Here is a 17,669-nt window from a genome sequence, read left to right on the forward strand (position 1 = left end):
ACCCTTTCACTTTCTTCAAAGCTTCACAGGCCTCAGCCCACTGGTCGTGAGTAGGAGGAGGCCTGGGAGGCAGCGTCCTTGCTGTGCGGGTGTGTGTGAGGCTGGTTGGGCACCAACAGGCCGGGATTGTGGCCTCCGTGCCTCCGGGACTCCTCTCTGCCCACAGCGTTCCCGCAGCCTGACCCCGTTGAACCCCCCAGCCTTGGGGACCGGCCTCTCGGGTCCCGCCGCCCAGGAAGCCGCATCCAGAACAGTGAGTGTCTCCTGGGTGACACAGGGTGTGATGGGGGAAGAGGGCCACAGGCTGCAGTGCCACCTTCTAAGGACACGGCGGTGGGGCCGAGGCAGGAGGATTCGGAAACCCGGGCCTGTTGTGGGTCTAAAGGCAACAGACCTGAGGGGAGGTTTTGCACGAGCGGTTTTACTTTCACTCTCAGAACCTGGGGCCATAGATGGTTGTGAAAAAAAGAGGGAATTTTCTGAGGCCGGATTCTAACTTTTCCTCACTTTGCTCAGAGGAAGGACAGACTGTAAGACAGAGGGCAGTATCTGTGGACAGAAGGGGAAGTCCCGTAAATGATAAGGCAGCTGGCAGAGTGAGCCCTGAGGACTGAGCCCCGAGATAACACCGGCATCTGGAGGGACCTCCCCTCGGGGCTGGGCAAGGGCACTGAGCAGGTGAGCCCATAGGACAGTGGTTCTCAACCTTCCTAATGCCGCCACCCTTTAATACAGTTCCTCACGTTGTGGTGACCCCCAATTTCATTGTTACAAATTGAACATAATTAAATGATAGGATTAATCACAAAAACAATATGTAATTATATATGTGTTTTCCCATGGTCTTAGGCCTATGAAAGAGTCGTTCGACCCCCAAAGGGGTCATGACCCACAGTTTAAGAGCCTCTGCCATAGAGCCTGCTAGTAGCCAGGCTCTAAACAGACCATTTTCTTTCCCTGAATTCCGGCAAATGCAGAGTTGAATGGTGTATGGATTTGAGGAGCTTATTTCAGGGCCTCACACACTTATGGCCTCTAACATACTGGTGTCCTGGGACTGTCAGCTGCTCTTGTAGCCCTTGGCCCTGGGGACTTTGACCAGACACTAAGCCCAGACTCCTAAGGGTAGGAGTAGGGCTTCATGACGTGGACCTTGTTGTCAAAAGGGAGGTCCTATAGGGTATAGGTTCCAGAATATGCAAAAGCTTAGAGTGAAGAGTGAGCTGAATCAGGAACTGGCAGATAGGATTAAAAAAAACAAAAAAATAAACACTACACACACACACACACACACACACACACACACATACATAATAGAGACCCAGTGCACAAAAATTTGTGCACTGGGGGGAGGTCCCTCAGCCCAGCCTATGCCCATTCACAGTCCAGGACCCCTTGGGGGATGTCCACCTGTCGACTTAGGCCCACTCCCCGGGGGATCAGGCCTAAGCTTGCAGTCAGAAATCCTTCTTGCAGCCAGGGAGCCCTTGGGGGATGTCCGACTAAAGGCTTAGGTCCCCAAGGGATCGGGTCTAAACTGTTAGTTGGACATTCTTAGTGCTGCCACTGAGGTGGGAGAGGCTCCTGCCACCACCACTGCGCTGGCCAGCCATGAGCCAGCTTCTGGCTGAGTGGCATTCCCCATATGGAAGTGCACTGACCACCAGGGGTCAGCTCCTGCATTGAGCGTCTGCCCCCTGGTGGCCAGTGCGCATCATAGCAACCGGTCATTCTGCTGTTCAATCAATGTGCATATTAGCCTTTTATTATTATTATATAGGATGTCCCTATTTCCCCCCTTTTGCCCCCTCTACCCAGCTCTTGCCCCCCACTTCTCTCTGGCTATCACCATACTGTTGTCTGTGTCCATGGGTAGTGCATATATTTTCTTTGGCTAATCCCTTCTTTAAAGTCACTTCTTTAAATTTTTATTTTCAGCTAAGTGCTTATAACTGCACTATTTATTTTCTATCATATCATTTAGAATTAAGATATTTTTTTAATTGAAACCTTGTAAATTTTAGCAAAAATTAATAAATTATGCTAAAAGCAATTAGGAGATTTTTCATGTAATGCAGATACATTTCAATTAATATTTTATTAATTTTTAATTTTTTAATATTTTAATTTGAAATAATCTCATACATGTAAAAAAAACCTATAAAATACTACAGCATATTATATGTACCTTTCACCCAATTTCTTAGATGTTAATAATTTAAACATAATCATTATACAACTAACAAAATTTGGAATATATTTTTCTTATAATCTCTTTAATGTTACTTAAATCCTTTTACTTTGTTTTTGTTAATCTTCACCCAAGGATATTTTTCCATTGAATTTTAGACAGAGTAAAGGGAAAGGAAGAGAGACATTGATTGGTTGCCTCCTGCACATGCTCTGATAGGGACTGGGGATCAAGCCAGCAACTGAGGTACATGCCTTTGACTGGAATCGAACCAGCACCCTTCAGTCCATGGTCTAATGCTCTATCCACTGAGCAAAACAGGCTGCAGCTTAATTCATTTGCTTTTAATCTATATGTGTCTTTATATTAAAGTGGGGTTTGTTTTTTATTCACCCTCATAATCTGTCTTTTAATTGGTGCATTTATGCCACTGACTTTCAGAGTGCTTACTGATAGAGTTACTACCATATCAGGTGGCTTCTGGGGCTTCAGGGACCGGCCTGGGGCTTCTGGGCCGGCCTGCGACCCGGGATTGAATCCGATCACAGCCGGCAGGCAGTCGGCTTCTGGGGTTCCAAAGGGGACCTGGATGGCGGCTCTCGTTGTCCTGCCCTGCCTGCAGTATGCAAATTAGCCGCCATCTTTGTTTGTGGTTAATTTGCATATCACTGATTAGCCAATGGGAAGCATGGCGAAGATACCATCAATTACCACGTTTGTCTATTATTAGATAGGATGGAGAGAGAGAAAGAGAGATTGATTGATTGATTTTAGAGGTAGAAATGGAGGAAGAGAGACAGAGAAACAGTGATGAGCAAGAAACAAGGATTGGTTGCTACCTGCACAACCCCTGTTATAGATCCAGCCCACAAACAGGCATGAGATCTCACAAATGCATGGGTCTGTGCTCAACCAACTGAACTACATCATCCAGGACTGCAGATCACTTTAATACAGGGAATCATGGTCACTGTGGAAATGGTATTAGTAGCTCAGAAGGGACAGTGTGAGCCTGGCTTTCTGCTGGTCCACTGTTTGTGGCAGGTGGTTACCAGAACAGAGCCTAGCAATAGAAGCTGAAATGTCGAGTGTGGGGGAGAGAATGGTTTGGCAGTGGCCAGGGCCTTTAAAAGATGAGTGGGCGTGAGAGGAATTGGAGGCTGGAGAGTAATTCAGACAATGGGAGATTGGGTTGGTACATACTTATTTCTGTAAACACTCACCAGGATATTGTTGTGACCCTCAGGGTGCCCTGGCGGGGGAGTAACGGTCAGTCTTGTGCATTAGCTTAGCGACTTGAATCTGTGAAACTCACTGGGCATGGTACAGAGGGCCTCCACAGTGGGGACTTGAGTAACAGTTAAGTGGAGAGATGTTGGCTGTGACTGGTGAAAGGACATCAAGTGCAACACCAGCGGAGGTGGGTTCAGGGTATCTGAGATCTGATTGTGGTTCTTCATAGGTTAGACTGAAGGAAAAACAGTCATGGAGAGAGGCTTTCATAGCAGGACTGAAGGCTGCCTCTATGACTGTGGACTATCAGAGTCAGGGCAGTACGTGATCCTGTTTGAACTTGGCAAGCATTCTCTGGACAACACATGCTGAGTAATAAATAAGAGCGCAAGGAGATGACTGTGGGGTCCGGGACTGAGGAGTGGAGGTGTGAGAGAGGTGTGGAAGATAGAGTGATGTGCACTTGGAGAGGGAGTGTGACTTCATGGCCAGAGCACCCTGCCATTGACATAAGAGTGAATGAAGGGAGAGTCCATTTCTGGTGGAGTCTGGATGATAAAATAAGGGTTATTTGGGGGTAATTGCCTGAAAAGAAGAGTGTTTTGGTACTACCTGCCAGGTTCACAGCTTAGGTGACATTTATGTACCCACCTGCCTTTTTTTTTGGGGGGTGACACACTGATTCTTAGGAATGAGATAGCATACATCAGTGTTACCCGGGCTTGGAAATCTCCACGGGCATGGGTAAGGGAGAAGGGTAAGAGAGAAATGGGTTATGGAGGTGGCAATCTATAATTTTGGAAAGTAAGGTAATTAGGAAACAACCCGTCCTCGCCACAGCAAATTTGCATTACCTTTGAAATTGTGCCTCTGGGAATGAAGCTGTGTGAGAGAAGTGTTCAAAGAACTATGTGCAGCAGGTAGTACAAAGCGATGAGCTCAGCACCCTGGGATTGTGGTTTGAGGGTGAAGTGTGATGCCATGTTTTTGGTGTCTTTGAGGAACAATCTGATGGATTACAAAGGTAATGCCTGACAAAACCATTATCAAATCACTCACACTTTCTTTAAGGCCAACATCTTTTCCTACCCTCTTCTTGACTCTACTGTAAAGAGGAAGTATGGTGAAAATGTGAATCCCATAGCTCAGTTATGTTCTATCTGCTCAATTGTCTTTATTGTGGGAAGACAAAATATCACTAGAAATATAAGATGATGGTGATTTTCATGTTATGAAGGCCTGGCATCCTCTCTGGTGTGTAGAGTGGAGAGAGCAGATTGATGTGTATGATGGAGTATGACAGAGTTGGAACCTTAGGAGTGAATCTGGTTCCGGGCTGTACTGTCCCCATTATGATAGTATATGAACTTTGAGGACGTGGGCATTGCCTTCTCTCAGGAGGAATGTGGGCTCCTTGATGAGCCTCAGAGATTTCTCTATTGTGATGTGATGCTGGAAGTTTTTGCACTGTTATCATCTGTAGGTAAGACCTTCACATTCCCCCAATGTCCTGAGATGATCTCCTCTCTTCCTTTATTCCTCTGATGTAGCTTTCACTCTTCTACAACCAGACCATGGGCTCTGCTAATTTCCCCAGTGTCTTGTCAGATGTACAATGGCTGCCATGGGTGAGGTCTGTGGAGAGCCCTGAGCCAAGGACTCCACAAACATCCCTAACACTCATTGCCTCAGACAGTGCAGGATGTGTCTGGGAGTCAGGAGTCTTACAGACAGCTTAACGGGTCCCACCTGCTGTTTCTCTCCCTGGGAGGATGACTTTGTCCATATCCATGGCTTCCATTTCTACCTCCTTCCTCTAGCCAAAGGTCCTTGGTGACTGCCTGTGCCAGGTTAAGGTCTTTACTTACATGAACCTTAAACTGTACTTACAAGCTCACACTTCAGTTGTTTGTAATATTATCTTCTGTAAATACAATTGCAAGCCAAATTGCTCTAGGCCAGTGCTGGCTGCCCATCTCTGTCATCTTTCTTTTTTTTTCTTTTTTTATTGTGTTATTAAAGTATTACAAAGGGTATTACATATGTCCTTTTTTCACCCCGCCCTTGACAATCCCCTGGCCTCCCCTACCCCGCAGTGTCTTATGTCCATTGGTTATGCTTCTATGCATGCATACAAGTCCTTCGGTTGATCTCTTACCCCCCGCCCCCTGCCCTCCAACCCTCCCCGGCCTTCCCACTGCAGTTTGACAATCAGTTTGAGGCAGCTCTGCCTCTGTATCTATTATTGTTCATAAGTTTATAATGGTCTTTATTATCCAGAAATGAGTGAGATCATGTGGTATTTTTCCTTCATTGACTGGCTTATTTCACTTAGCATAATGCTCTCCAGTGCAGCTTTTACTTAATATGGGTGCCTTCAACCATTAGGGAGGTTGGGGAAGACTTGCCAGCCATATCAGACATTCTCCAGCACCAGGCCACTTTTAACACTGCGTAGTGAGATTTCACAAGAATTTCTCAGTGGAAGAAGTCATGACGAGTGGGCTGAATGTGAAAAAGCTGCCAGCCACAACCAGAAAGTTGTTCAACATCAGGTTGTCTGCTCCAGAGTAGTGATTTATAAGTGTAAAAAATGTGGAAAAGCTTTTAGAAAAATCTTTATCCTCATTCATCATAGAAGAGTTTACACTGTAGAAAAGCAATATGAGTGTAGTGATCGTGAGAAGTCCGTCATCGTGAGGTCGAACTCATTCAACAACACAAAGTCCACACTGGAGAAAAGCTGAATGAGTGTCGTGATTGCAGGAAGTCGTTCAATCAAAGCAGTACCATCAGTCAACACCACAGGGGTCACACTGGTGAAAAACCTTATGAATATAATGAGTGTGGGAAATCCTTTACCTCCAATAATCACCTCCTTATCCACAGGAGAGTTCACACTGGAGAAAAGCCATATCAGTGTAGTGACTGTGGGACATCATTTACACACAGGTCTACCCTCATTCAACATCACAGCGCTCACAGGAGAGAAAAGCTATATGAGTGTAGTGATTGTGGGAAGTCCTTTAGGCAACACAGTAACTTCACTCAATACTAGAGAGTTCACAGTGCTGCAAAACGTTATGAGTGTAGTGATTATGGGAAATCTTTTACCTGCAACAATCACCTCCTTATCCACAGGAGAGTTCACACTAGAGAAAAGCTATATGTGTGTACTGATTGTGGGAAGTCCTGTGTGCTCAGAAAAAAATGTGTTCTGTATTCTTACTTATGTTTGAGGAAATGATGAGTACTCCGATCTCTTAGGATCTTCACTCCTTTCTCTCTAAGGAATGGACCTAACCATTGTTTCCCCCAGACCACAATCCTAAAATATGCTACACCTTTCAGGGACATTGTGCTTCTCACATTGTGCTATGATGAATTTTTTCAGGTAGGGGATGATGCCTAACTGAGTGAGTAACACTAAATAGGGCACAGTAAATTCTTGTATTATTATTTGTTAATTATTGTATTACTTCCCATACCAACAACTCTAACTCTACTTTTGACATACCCTATATTTACCTTTTGCCCTTTTACAAACTCTCTCTCTACCTTCCCGAGTCCTACAAGTACGCATTGATTTTTCTTCCATTACAACACAGTAGTGCTTATTTTTCATAATTTTATAGGCACTAGAAGGAATGTGCTCTTTAACAAATATTGGTTTCCGTCACCCTACATAGTTATTTTGAAATTCAACACAAATTGTGTGCTGTGAATTACTACTTTAATTATGTGTCTATGATTTTGGTTATTTCTAGGTTTGGGGTATTATAGATAAATCTGCTGGGCATATTGTGTTCAGTTCATTATCTAGATGTATGTTTTACTGATCAAACTATTGTTGTGTAGGCCAGGAGCCCCAGTGGGACCCCCACCCTGAGCCGGGTCACCCTTTAGGGCAAACCAGCCAGCCCTTACACATTCACCAGGCCTCTATCCTATATAATAAAAGGGTAATATGCAAACTGACCCTAACAGCAGAACGACTGGGAATGACTGGTCACTATGACACACACTGACCATCAGGTGGCAGTCGCTCAATGCAGGAGCTGACCCCTGGAGGTCAGTGCGCTCCCACAGGGGGAGCTCTCCTCAGCCACAAGCCAGGCTGATGGCAGCCAATACAGCGGTGGTGGTGGGAGCCTCTCTCACTTCCTCAGCAGCACTAAGGATGTCCGAGTGAAGATTAGGCCTGCTCCCTACTGGCAAATGGACATCCCCGAGGGCTGCCAGGCTGCCAGAGGGATGTATGACTACCAGCTTGGGCCAGATTCAACAGGGTGTGGGCCTAAGCCAGCAGGTGGACATCCTCCAAGGGGTCCCAGACTGCAAGAGGGCATAGGCTGGGCTGAGGGACCCCCCCCCCCCCGGCCAAGTGCACAAATTTTAGTGCACTGGGCCTCTAGTAGGAATATAAGGAGAGATTGACTTTGATGGGACTAAGGCCTGCTGTCTTCCCTGATGTGGGGAGTAGAGGAAGCAGATGGTTGTGCAGGGTGGGGAGTGTGACAAACTTGGCATCTCAAGAGAGAATCTTATCATGGGATGTACTGTCGTCATTATGACAGGACATGAACTTTGAGGATGTGGCCATTGCCTTTTCTCAGGAGGAGTGGGAGATCCTTGATGAGGCTCAGAGACGTCTGTACTGTGATGTGATGCTGGAAGTGTTTTCACTTGTATCATTCGTAGGTAAGACCTTCATCTCTCCTGGTGTCCTGAAGTAATGCCCACTCTTCATTTATTCTCCAGACATAGCACTCTGTCTCTCAAAGCCACACCATGGGCTCTGCTAATTTTCCCCACTGTCTTGTGAAATGGGCTGTGGCTGTCAGTGTTGAGCTCTCACAGAGCCCTGAGCAATAGACTCCACAAACTTCCCTAACGCCAGTTGCCTCAGAAACTGCAGGAAGTGTCTGGGTGTCAGCAGTCTTACAGACAGCTTAATCGGTCCCACCTGCTCTTCCTCTCCCAGGAAGGATGACTATATCCAGATCCATGGCCTCCACTTCTGCACCTTTCCTGTAGATAAGGACCTTGGTGAATGCCTGTGCCAGGTATCTTCTTTATATACATGAACCAGGGGCTGTTTTTGTAAGACGCTCCTTCCATTGTTGTTTGTAATATTACCTTCTGTGAGTACTATTGCAAGCCAAATGCTATGGGCAAGTGATGGCTGCTCACCTCTGTTGTCTTTCATTCATACTTGGAATATTTAGTTTGTACATATTTCTAGAGGAGGAGGTACAGGGTGAATCCTGGGTTTCTTTAGGGTAAACATACAGGATGGTCCTAGAGGAAGCCTGGCCTGGCTGAGTGGCAACTTGGAGGAGGTATGACATAAGGATGGTGTTCAGATTTAACCAGGAACCTGCTCCTGTCTAATGATGTTTGGTGCAAGTTCCACTGGCCACCCCTCATTTATACATTTCCTTTTCCATATTTGACACTTTGCTGGCTTCTCATTTCATCAATGACTTTCTAGCTTTGGCTATCTTTGCCTTTGTGTCCTTTTTATATCACCTATTCCTTTGCACATCTCTTTCTGCAGTATTCTACAACATGGACCTATGCAAGTGTTATAAGGAGCACATACACTGAGTGGCCAGATTATTATGACCACCCCATCAGTACTTCATTGACACTTCCAAAATACTGAATATTGAAAACTTCCTAAGCAAATACTCTCAAGGTTGTATTATTATTATTATTATTATTATTATTATTATTCTTTGCATAACTAATTCATTTCATTGTACTGATGGGGTGGTCATAATAATCTGGCCACTCAGTGTACATGCTTAAATACCCCTAAAATACCAGCTATTTGTTTATTGGATTTAACTTGGAATGAGATGTAACCAACCGTCTGCACAGCTTGCTTGTGTCACCAACATAGAAGATCTGCTGCAGTGATGGCAAACCTTTTGAGCTCGGTGTGTCAGCTTTTTGAAAAACCCTAACTTAACTCTGGTGCCGTGTCACAAATAGAAATTTTTTGATATTTGCAACCATAATAAAACAAAGATTTATATTCTTGATATTTGTTTTATATATTTAAATGCCATTTAACAAAGAAAAATCAACCAAAAAAATGAGTTCGCGTGTCAACTCTGACATGCGTGTCGTAGGTTCGCCATCACTGATCTACTGAATGCTGTTAGCAGCAGAATGAGCTGGACAGTCCGCTTCACTTCCATGTGGTGCTTGTCATTTTTTGCTCTATTTCTATTGAAGTCTCCCTTGTTTTGTGATCTTCAGTGCTCAAGAACTTCACAGTGACCTCTTACTAACCCATCTTTCATGTCTTTTATTTTCAGCCAATTGCATGAAACCAATGTAGTATGTGCAATCCACTTTTATGATGGGACTTCCCCCTGTCACCAGAGTCAACATTCATTTCTTCATCATTCCTCTGTTTTCAGGTCCTTGGCATAAGATGGATGATGTGGAGGGCTATTCTGAGCACAGTGTATCTGTAGGAGAGTCTCACGTCAGGGCTTCCAAGACAGCCGCACCCACCCAGAGGACCCATCTGTGTAAGCCGTGCTTCTCAGTGTTAAAAGATATTTTGCACCTGAGTGAGTTACAAGTGGTTTACTTTGAGAAGAATGTGTTCTTAAGTGATGCGTGTTTGAGAGACTTGTGTTTCAGTGAAAACCCTCACCAACAACAGCAGGATGCTAGTGGAGAGAAGCCCTCGAAAGAAGATATGGAGAGTACCTTGCTTGTGAACAGTTGCTGCTTCTACTTATCTGGGGTGCCTGCAGCTAGGACGGAGGTTGGGGAAGACTCCCCAGCCATCTTAGGGCTTCTCCAGCACCAGGCCACTCTTAACACTATAGAGCCACACATTAACAATGAGATTTCACAGGAATGTCTCAGTGGAAAAAGACATCACCAGTGGGTGGAATGTGAAAGAGCTGACAGCCAGAAAGAGAAAGTTGCTTATCAGAAAGGTCTCTGCTCTGGAGATATGATTTATGAGTATAATAAATTTGGGGAAGTGAGTAGACAAATGCTTAACCACCCTCCACATGGGACAGTTCACACTGGAGTAAAGCCCTGTGAGTGTACTAATTGTGGGAAGGTCTTCAGTGAAAGAACTGCTCTTATTAAACACAACCGAGTTCACATTAGAGAAAACTGGTATGAGTGTAGTGACTGTGGGAAGTCCTTCAGTCACAGGTCTAACCTCACTAGACATCACAAAGTTCACACTGGAGAAAAGCCATATGAGTGTATTGAATGTGGGAAGCATTTCAGTGAAAGGGCTGCCCTCTCTAACCACCACAGAGTTCACACTGGAGAAAAGCCATAGGAGTGTCGTGACTGTGGGAAGCATTTTAGTGAAAGGGCTGCCCTCACTATACACCACAGAGTTCACACTGAAGAAAAGCATTATGAGTGTAGTGAATGTGGGAAGCATTTCAGAGAAAGGACTGCCCTCACTAAACACCACAGAGTTCACACTGGAGAAAAGCCATACGAGTGTCGTGACTGTGGGAAGCATTTTAGTGAAAGGGCTGCCCTCACTATACACCACAGAGTTCACACTGGAGAAAAGCCTTATGAGTGTAGTGAATGTGGGAAGCATTTCAGAGAAAGGACTGCCCTCACTAAACACCACAGAGTTCACACTGGAGAAAAGCCATATGAGTGTAGTGAATGTGGGAAGCATTTCAATGAAAGGGCTGAACTCACTATACACTACAGAGTTCATACTGGAGAAAAGCCATATGAGTGTACTGAATGTGGGATATCCTTTCGCCAAAGGTCTCACCTCACTAAACACCACAGGGTTCACACTGGATAAAAGCTATATGAGTGTAGTGATTGTGGAAAATCCTTTAGTGAAAGCTCTATCCCCAGTGAACACAAGAGAGTTCACACTGGTATGTGTAGTGAGTGTGGGATTTCTTTTAGCTACAACCATAACCTGCTTAGACTCCTGAAATTTCACACTGGAGAAAAGATGTAAATGTGCAGGGAATGTTTTATTTTTCTCACTAAGAATAAGAACACTTAAGGGGCTCTATGGGACCCATTTACATGAATGTAAACCCCTTTAATGACAACATACACTCTGCTAGATTCGTCATAAATTTGAGGTACAAGTGAGACTTGAAGGAGCTGTATTGTACTTGCTAACATGCCGAGACCTACAACCCAAATGATGTCACTGTGAGTGTTTATCGCTGAAGAGATTTCACAGCTAACACCTGGCTCACCTGAGGAGTGTGCATCAGTCACATTCCCTGGGTGCTCAGGGGAATGTATTTTGTGTTCTCACTTCTGCTTGAGGTAATTATGATTCCTCCAAGCTCTTGGCAGTATCTTCATTCATTTCTTTATGACTAGAAAATGGACCTGACCCAGGATTCATCCAGAGCACCCGTTCTCAGCTAAGAAGTCCTACCTCTTTCAGGGACATAGTGGTACTCACATTATGCTTTGATAAATTTTGAGGGTTTCTTATTCTCCAACCTGCAAACTCTGAGCTCTCCTCTGCTCTGGTTTATGATCTTTTTTCTAAAGGTGTTTTTATATTTGTGTTGTTATTTATTAGTGCATTATTTTCAACACCAACTACTCTAAACCTAAATTTGCCACACTCTGTATTTACCTCCAGTCATTTTGTAATATTTCTGCTTCCCCAACCCTCCGTGCAGACATTGATTTACCTTCCTTTACAATAGAGGAGTTCATATTTTTCATAATTTTATTGGCACTATAAGGTGAATTCTCTTTAACAAACACTGGCTTCCTTCATGCTACACAGATAGTTTGAGATGTAACACTAACGTTCATATAAAAAGTTAATTTTTAATTTCTAGTAAACATTGTATTCTATGGATAACCACTTTTACTATTGAGCTGCCTATGATTTCAGTTATTTCTACGTTTGGGGTTTTATAACTACAACAGCTCAGAATATTGTATTCCATTCTTTCTACAGATGTATGTCTTATCAAACTGTTCCAGTGTCAGTGAATGTGGTACATTTCAACATATATGGAACTGTGACCTCAAATGGTCAATCAGTTTGCCTTCCCACCCACCCAGAAAATTCTATGCAACTCTGCCTGCACATGCAAAGGTTAATTTATTTGCGTACTAGCCCCATCAATGAGTGTACTGTATACTTGCTTTTGTTTTAACTTCATTTCCATAAAAAGGTTTGATGGTGATCATTTCTTTGTGTATTTTTTTCACTGTCTTTATCTTCTTTGTTAAAATGCTCAGGATTTTTTTGTTTACTTTTTTAAAGTTATTATTCTATTTTTTTAAAAAATTAAATCTTTATTCATATTATTACATTTGTTCCTCTTTTTTACCCCCATAACTCCCCTCCTCCCAGTTCCCACCCCACCCTCCGCCCTCCCTCCCCACCCACTGTCCTCATCCATACGTGAACGATATTTGTCCAGTCTCTTCCCGCATCTCCACACCCCTTTCCCCCCCAAGAATAGTCAGTCCATTCCCTTTCTATGTCCCTGATTCTATTATGATCACCAGATTTATTTATTCACTTGATTCTTAGATTCACTTGTTGATAGATGCTTGTTTGTTGTTCATACTTTGTATCTTTACCTTTTTCTTCTTCTTCCTCTTCTTAAAGGATACCTTTCACATTTCATATAATACTGGTTTGGTGGTGATGAACTCCTTTAGCTGTTCCTTATCTGTGAAGCTCTTTATCTGACCTTCAAATTCTGAATGATAGCTTTGCTGGATAAAGTAATCTTGGTTGTAGGTTCTTGGTATTCATCACTTTGAATATTTCTTACCATTCCCCTCTGGCCTGCAAAGTTTCTGTTGAGAAATCAGCTGACAGTCGTATGGGTATTCCCTTGTAGGTAACTGAGTTTCTTTCTCTTGCTGCTTTTAAGATTCTCTCTTTGTCTTTTGCTCTTGGCGTTTTAATTATGATGTGTGTTGGTGTGGTCCTCTTTGGATTCCTTTGTTTGGGGTTCTCTGCGCTTCTTGGACCTGTACGTCTGTTTCTTTCACCAGGTGGGGGAAGTGTTCTGTCATTATTTCTTCAAATATGTTTTCAATGCCTTGCTCTCTCTCATCTTCTGGCACCCCTATAATTATGATGTTGGTACGCTTGAAGCTGTCCCAGAGGCTGCTTACACTATCTACGTATTTTCGGATTCTTTTTTCATATAGCTTTTCCGGTTGGGTGTTTTTTGCTTCTTCACATTTCAAATCTTTGCCTTGATTCTTGCACTCCTCTGGTCTGCTGTTGGGAGTCTGTATAGTATTCGTTATTTCAGTCCGTGTATGCTTAATTTCTAGTTGGTTCTTTATCATAACATCTAGGGTCTCATTAGATTTCTTGAGGATCTCACTACATTTATCGGCAGCTTCTAGACAGTTCTTGAGAGACCTTAAAAGTGTGGTTCTGAGGAGGAACAGCGTATCACAGGGAAACTCAACACTCTCCTGAATACCTGGCAGGAATAAAGGCGAGCCAGACTGAAGAATAGAAGAACCGAAGGACCTTCACTACTGCAATTTTTTTTTTCTTTTTTCACCTTTTAACTAAGAAACCAATTTCTTTCCCCTTTTTTTTCTTCTTTTTTTTTTCTTTTTTCTTTTTTTTGGTCTGTCTTTCTTGTTCTTTTTCCATCACCTGATTTTACCCTTTTAATTACTACCTTCTTATTTTTAAACAGTATTATTACTGCTACCATTTTACCATCTTTTAAAGTGCCATTTTATTTTCTCTTTATTTTATTTTGGGATTAGTGTTCTTCATTCTGTTTTCATCGTTATATTATTGGTTGTTTCTAGTTTGCATTCATCTCCAGGGAGCTGTTGCTGGAATTTGTTGGGATTAGTGGTGGTTCTATACGAGTATTCTCCTCATATAAAAAGTCTCTTCCCCTCTTCCACTTCATTCTCTCTTTTCGCTCTTTTTTTTCTTTTCTTTTCTCGCTTTTATTTCCCCCCCTCCTTTTTCCCAATTTCATTTTGCACTCCTTTTTTTGGTCCCTACTTTTCTTTTCTTTTTTCTCGTTTATCTTCCTTCTTCCTTATCCACTAATTCTCTTAATTCGGGCGGTCAACTTTATTTGGGGTTATTAATATCGTGAATATATTTGTGTTTAGTGCCTAGTACGTGGTGCCTTGTTGTGTTGTATTTTGTGCCTTTAAATCAACGCAGCAGATCCAAGCAACAGCAGCCTCCTGAGCTCCACACCCTCTGCTGAGGAACAGCAGCTGTACTTGCAACCTCCCCCCACCAGCCAGAAGAGCCACCGCAGCTGTGAACAGCACCCACCAGAAGAGCTGCTGCCAACTGAAGAGCAACCACAGATCAAGCAGTCACTGCCACCCAGGGAGCAGCCACGGAACGACTCAACATCTAGATATGTCAGTGAGATCAAACATGGGTAGATAAAGAAACCCCCAAAGGAAAGAGAAGGAGGACTCTCCAGAAAAGCAGCTAAGTAATACAGAGGCATGCAACATGACAGAAAAAGAATTCAGAATAAGGGTCCTAGAGTGCATAAACCAGATGGAGGAAAAAATCGACAACCTCTGCAAGAAGCAAGAAGAAACAGATGAAAAAAATCAATAACATATGGAAGGAGCTAGAAGAAACAGATGAAAAAATCAACAACTTAAGTAAGACCCAAGAAGAAATGAAGAGTGATATAGCTGCAATGAAAAACACCATTGAAAGTATCAACAGTAGACTAGGAGAAGCGGAGGACCGAATTAGTGAATTAGAAGACAAGGAAGCAAAGCACACACAACATGTACTGCAATTGGAGAAAAAAATTAAAAGACAGGAGGAGAGCCTAAGGGAGTTTTGGGACAACATGAAACGAAACAACATTCGAATAATAGGGGTACCAGAACAACAGAAAGATGAACAAGGATTAGAAAACCTATTTGAAGAAATAATATCAGAAAACTTCCCTGAGGTGGGGAAGAAAAAAGTCACACAAGCCCAGAGAGTCCCAAACAAGGTGAACCCGAAAAGACCCACACCAAGACACATCATAATTACCATAGCAAATGTTCAGGACAAAGAGAGAATCTTACAGGCTGCAAACGAGAGACAGAAAGTTACATACAAGGGATCTCCCATTAGATTATCAAATGATTTCTCAACAGAAACACATCAGGCCAGAAAAGAATCGGCGGAAATTTACAAAGTGATGCAAAGCAAAGGACTGAATCCAAGAATACTCTATCCAGCAAGGCTATCATTCAGACTTGAAGGGGAAATAAGAAGCTTCACAGACAAAAAAAAAGGCTAAGGGAGTTTATCACCACCAAGCCAACAATGCAAGGAATGCTAAAGATACGGTATAAAAAGAAGAAATAAAAAGCTCAGAAAGAACACAGCCACACAAAAAAAGAAATGGCTACAAACAAGTACCTTTCAATAATAACTTTAAACGTAAACGGACTAAATGCTCCAAACAAAAGAAATCGAGTGGCTGAATGGATAAAAACACATGACCCATATATCTGCTGTCTACAAGAAACCCACCTCATTAGAAGGGACTCACACAGACTGAAAGTGAAAGGATGGAAAAATATCTTTCAGGCAAATAGAAAGGAAAAGAAAGCTGGGGTAGCAATACTTATATCGGACAAAATGGACCTCAAAGTGAAGGCCATAACAAGAGATAAGGAAGGCCACTTCATAGTACTAATGGGATCAATACAACAAGAAGATATAACCCTGGTAAACATATATGCACCCAATGCAGGAGCACCCAAATTCATAAAAAAAACTCCTGGAAGATATCAAAGGAGAGATCGACAACAATACAGTCATAGTAGGGGACATTAATACACCACTGACAGCACTGGATAAGTCCTCTAGACAAACAATCAGCAAAGAAACAGCAATCCTAAATGACTCACTAGATCAGATGGACTTAATTGACATATTCAGAACACTTCACCTCAAAGCCAGGGAATATACACTCTACTCAAATGCTCATAAGACTTATTCAAAAATAAACCATATATTGGGTCACAAGCAAAGTATCCCCAAATTCAAGAAGATTGAAATCATAAAAAGCATCTTCGCAGACCACGATGGCATAATATTAGAAATAAACTACAATAAAAAACAACCCAAAATACTCAAACACCTGGAAACTGACTAGCATACTATTAAATATTGATTGGGTTACCAATGAAATCAAAGAAGAAATTAAAAACATCCTGGAAACTAATGACAATGAAAACACAACAATACAAAACCTATGGGACACAATGAAAGCAGTCCTGAGAGGGAAGTTTATAGCTATCTCAAAAAAACAAGAAAACATGGTAGTAAATCATCTAACTCTACAACTCAAAGAATTAGAAAGAGAGCAACAAGAACACCCCAGAGTGAGCAGAAGGAAGGAGATAATAAAGATTAGAGCAGAAATAAATGGCATAGAGACCAAAAAAACAATACAGAAAATCTATGAAACCAAGAGCTGGTTCTTTGAAAGGATAAACAAGATTGACAAACCTCTAGCCAGACTCACCAAGAAGCAAAGAGAGAGGACCCAAATGAACAAAATCAGAAACGATAGAGGCGAAATAACAACAGACCCCACAGAAATACAAATGATCGTTAAAAAATACTATGGACAGCTCTACTCCAACAAACTAGACAACCTGGAGGAAATGGACAAATTCCTAGAAAAATACAACATTCCAAAACGAAATCAGGAAGAATCTGAAAATCTCAACAGGCCAATAACTATGGAAGAAATTGAAGCAGTCATCAAAAAGCTTCCATCAAACAAAAGCCGAGGACCAGACGGCTTCACAGGGGAGTTTTACCAAACATTCAAGGAAGAACTAAAACCTATCCTCCTCAGACTACTACAAAAAATTCAAGAGGAAGGAACACTTCCAAGCTCATTCTATGAAGCCAGCATCACCCTAATACCAAAACCAGGTAAAGACATAACAATGAAAGAGAATTACAGGCCAACATCCCTCATGAACATAGATGCCAAAATCCTCAACAAAATCTTAGCAAATCGGATCCAGCAGTACATCAGAAACATCATACACCATGACCAAGTAGGATTTATGCTAGGGATGCAAGGATGGTACAATATCCGCAAATCAATAAACGTGATACATCACATAAACAAATTGAAAGAAAAAAAAAACCACATGGTCATATCAATTGATGCAGAAAAAGCATTTGACAAAATTCAACACCCATTTTTGATAAAAACTCTCAGTAAGG

The sequence above is a fragment of the Myotis nattereri genome (assembly GCF_964212035.1).
Source record: "Myotis nattereri genome assembly, chromosome: 21".
In the NCBI taxonomy this organism is placed as follows: Eukaryota; Metazoa; Chordata; class Mammalia; order Chiroptera; family Vespertilionidae; genus Myotis; species Myotis nattereri.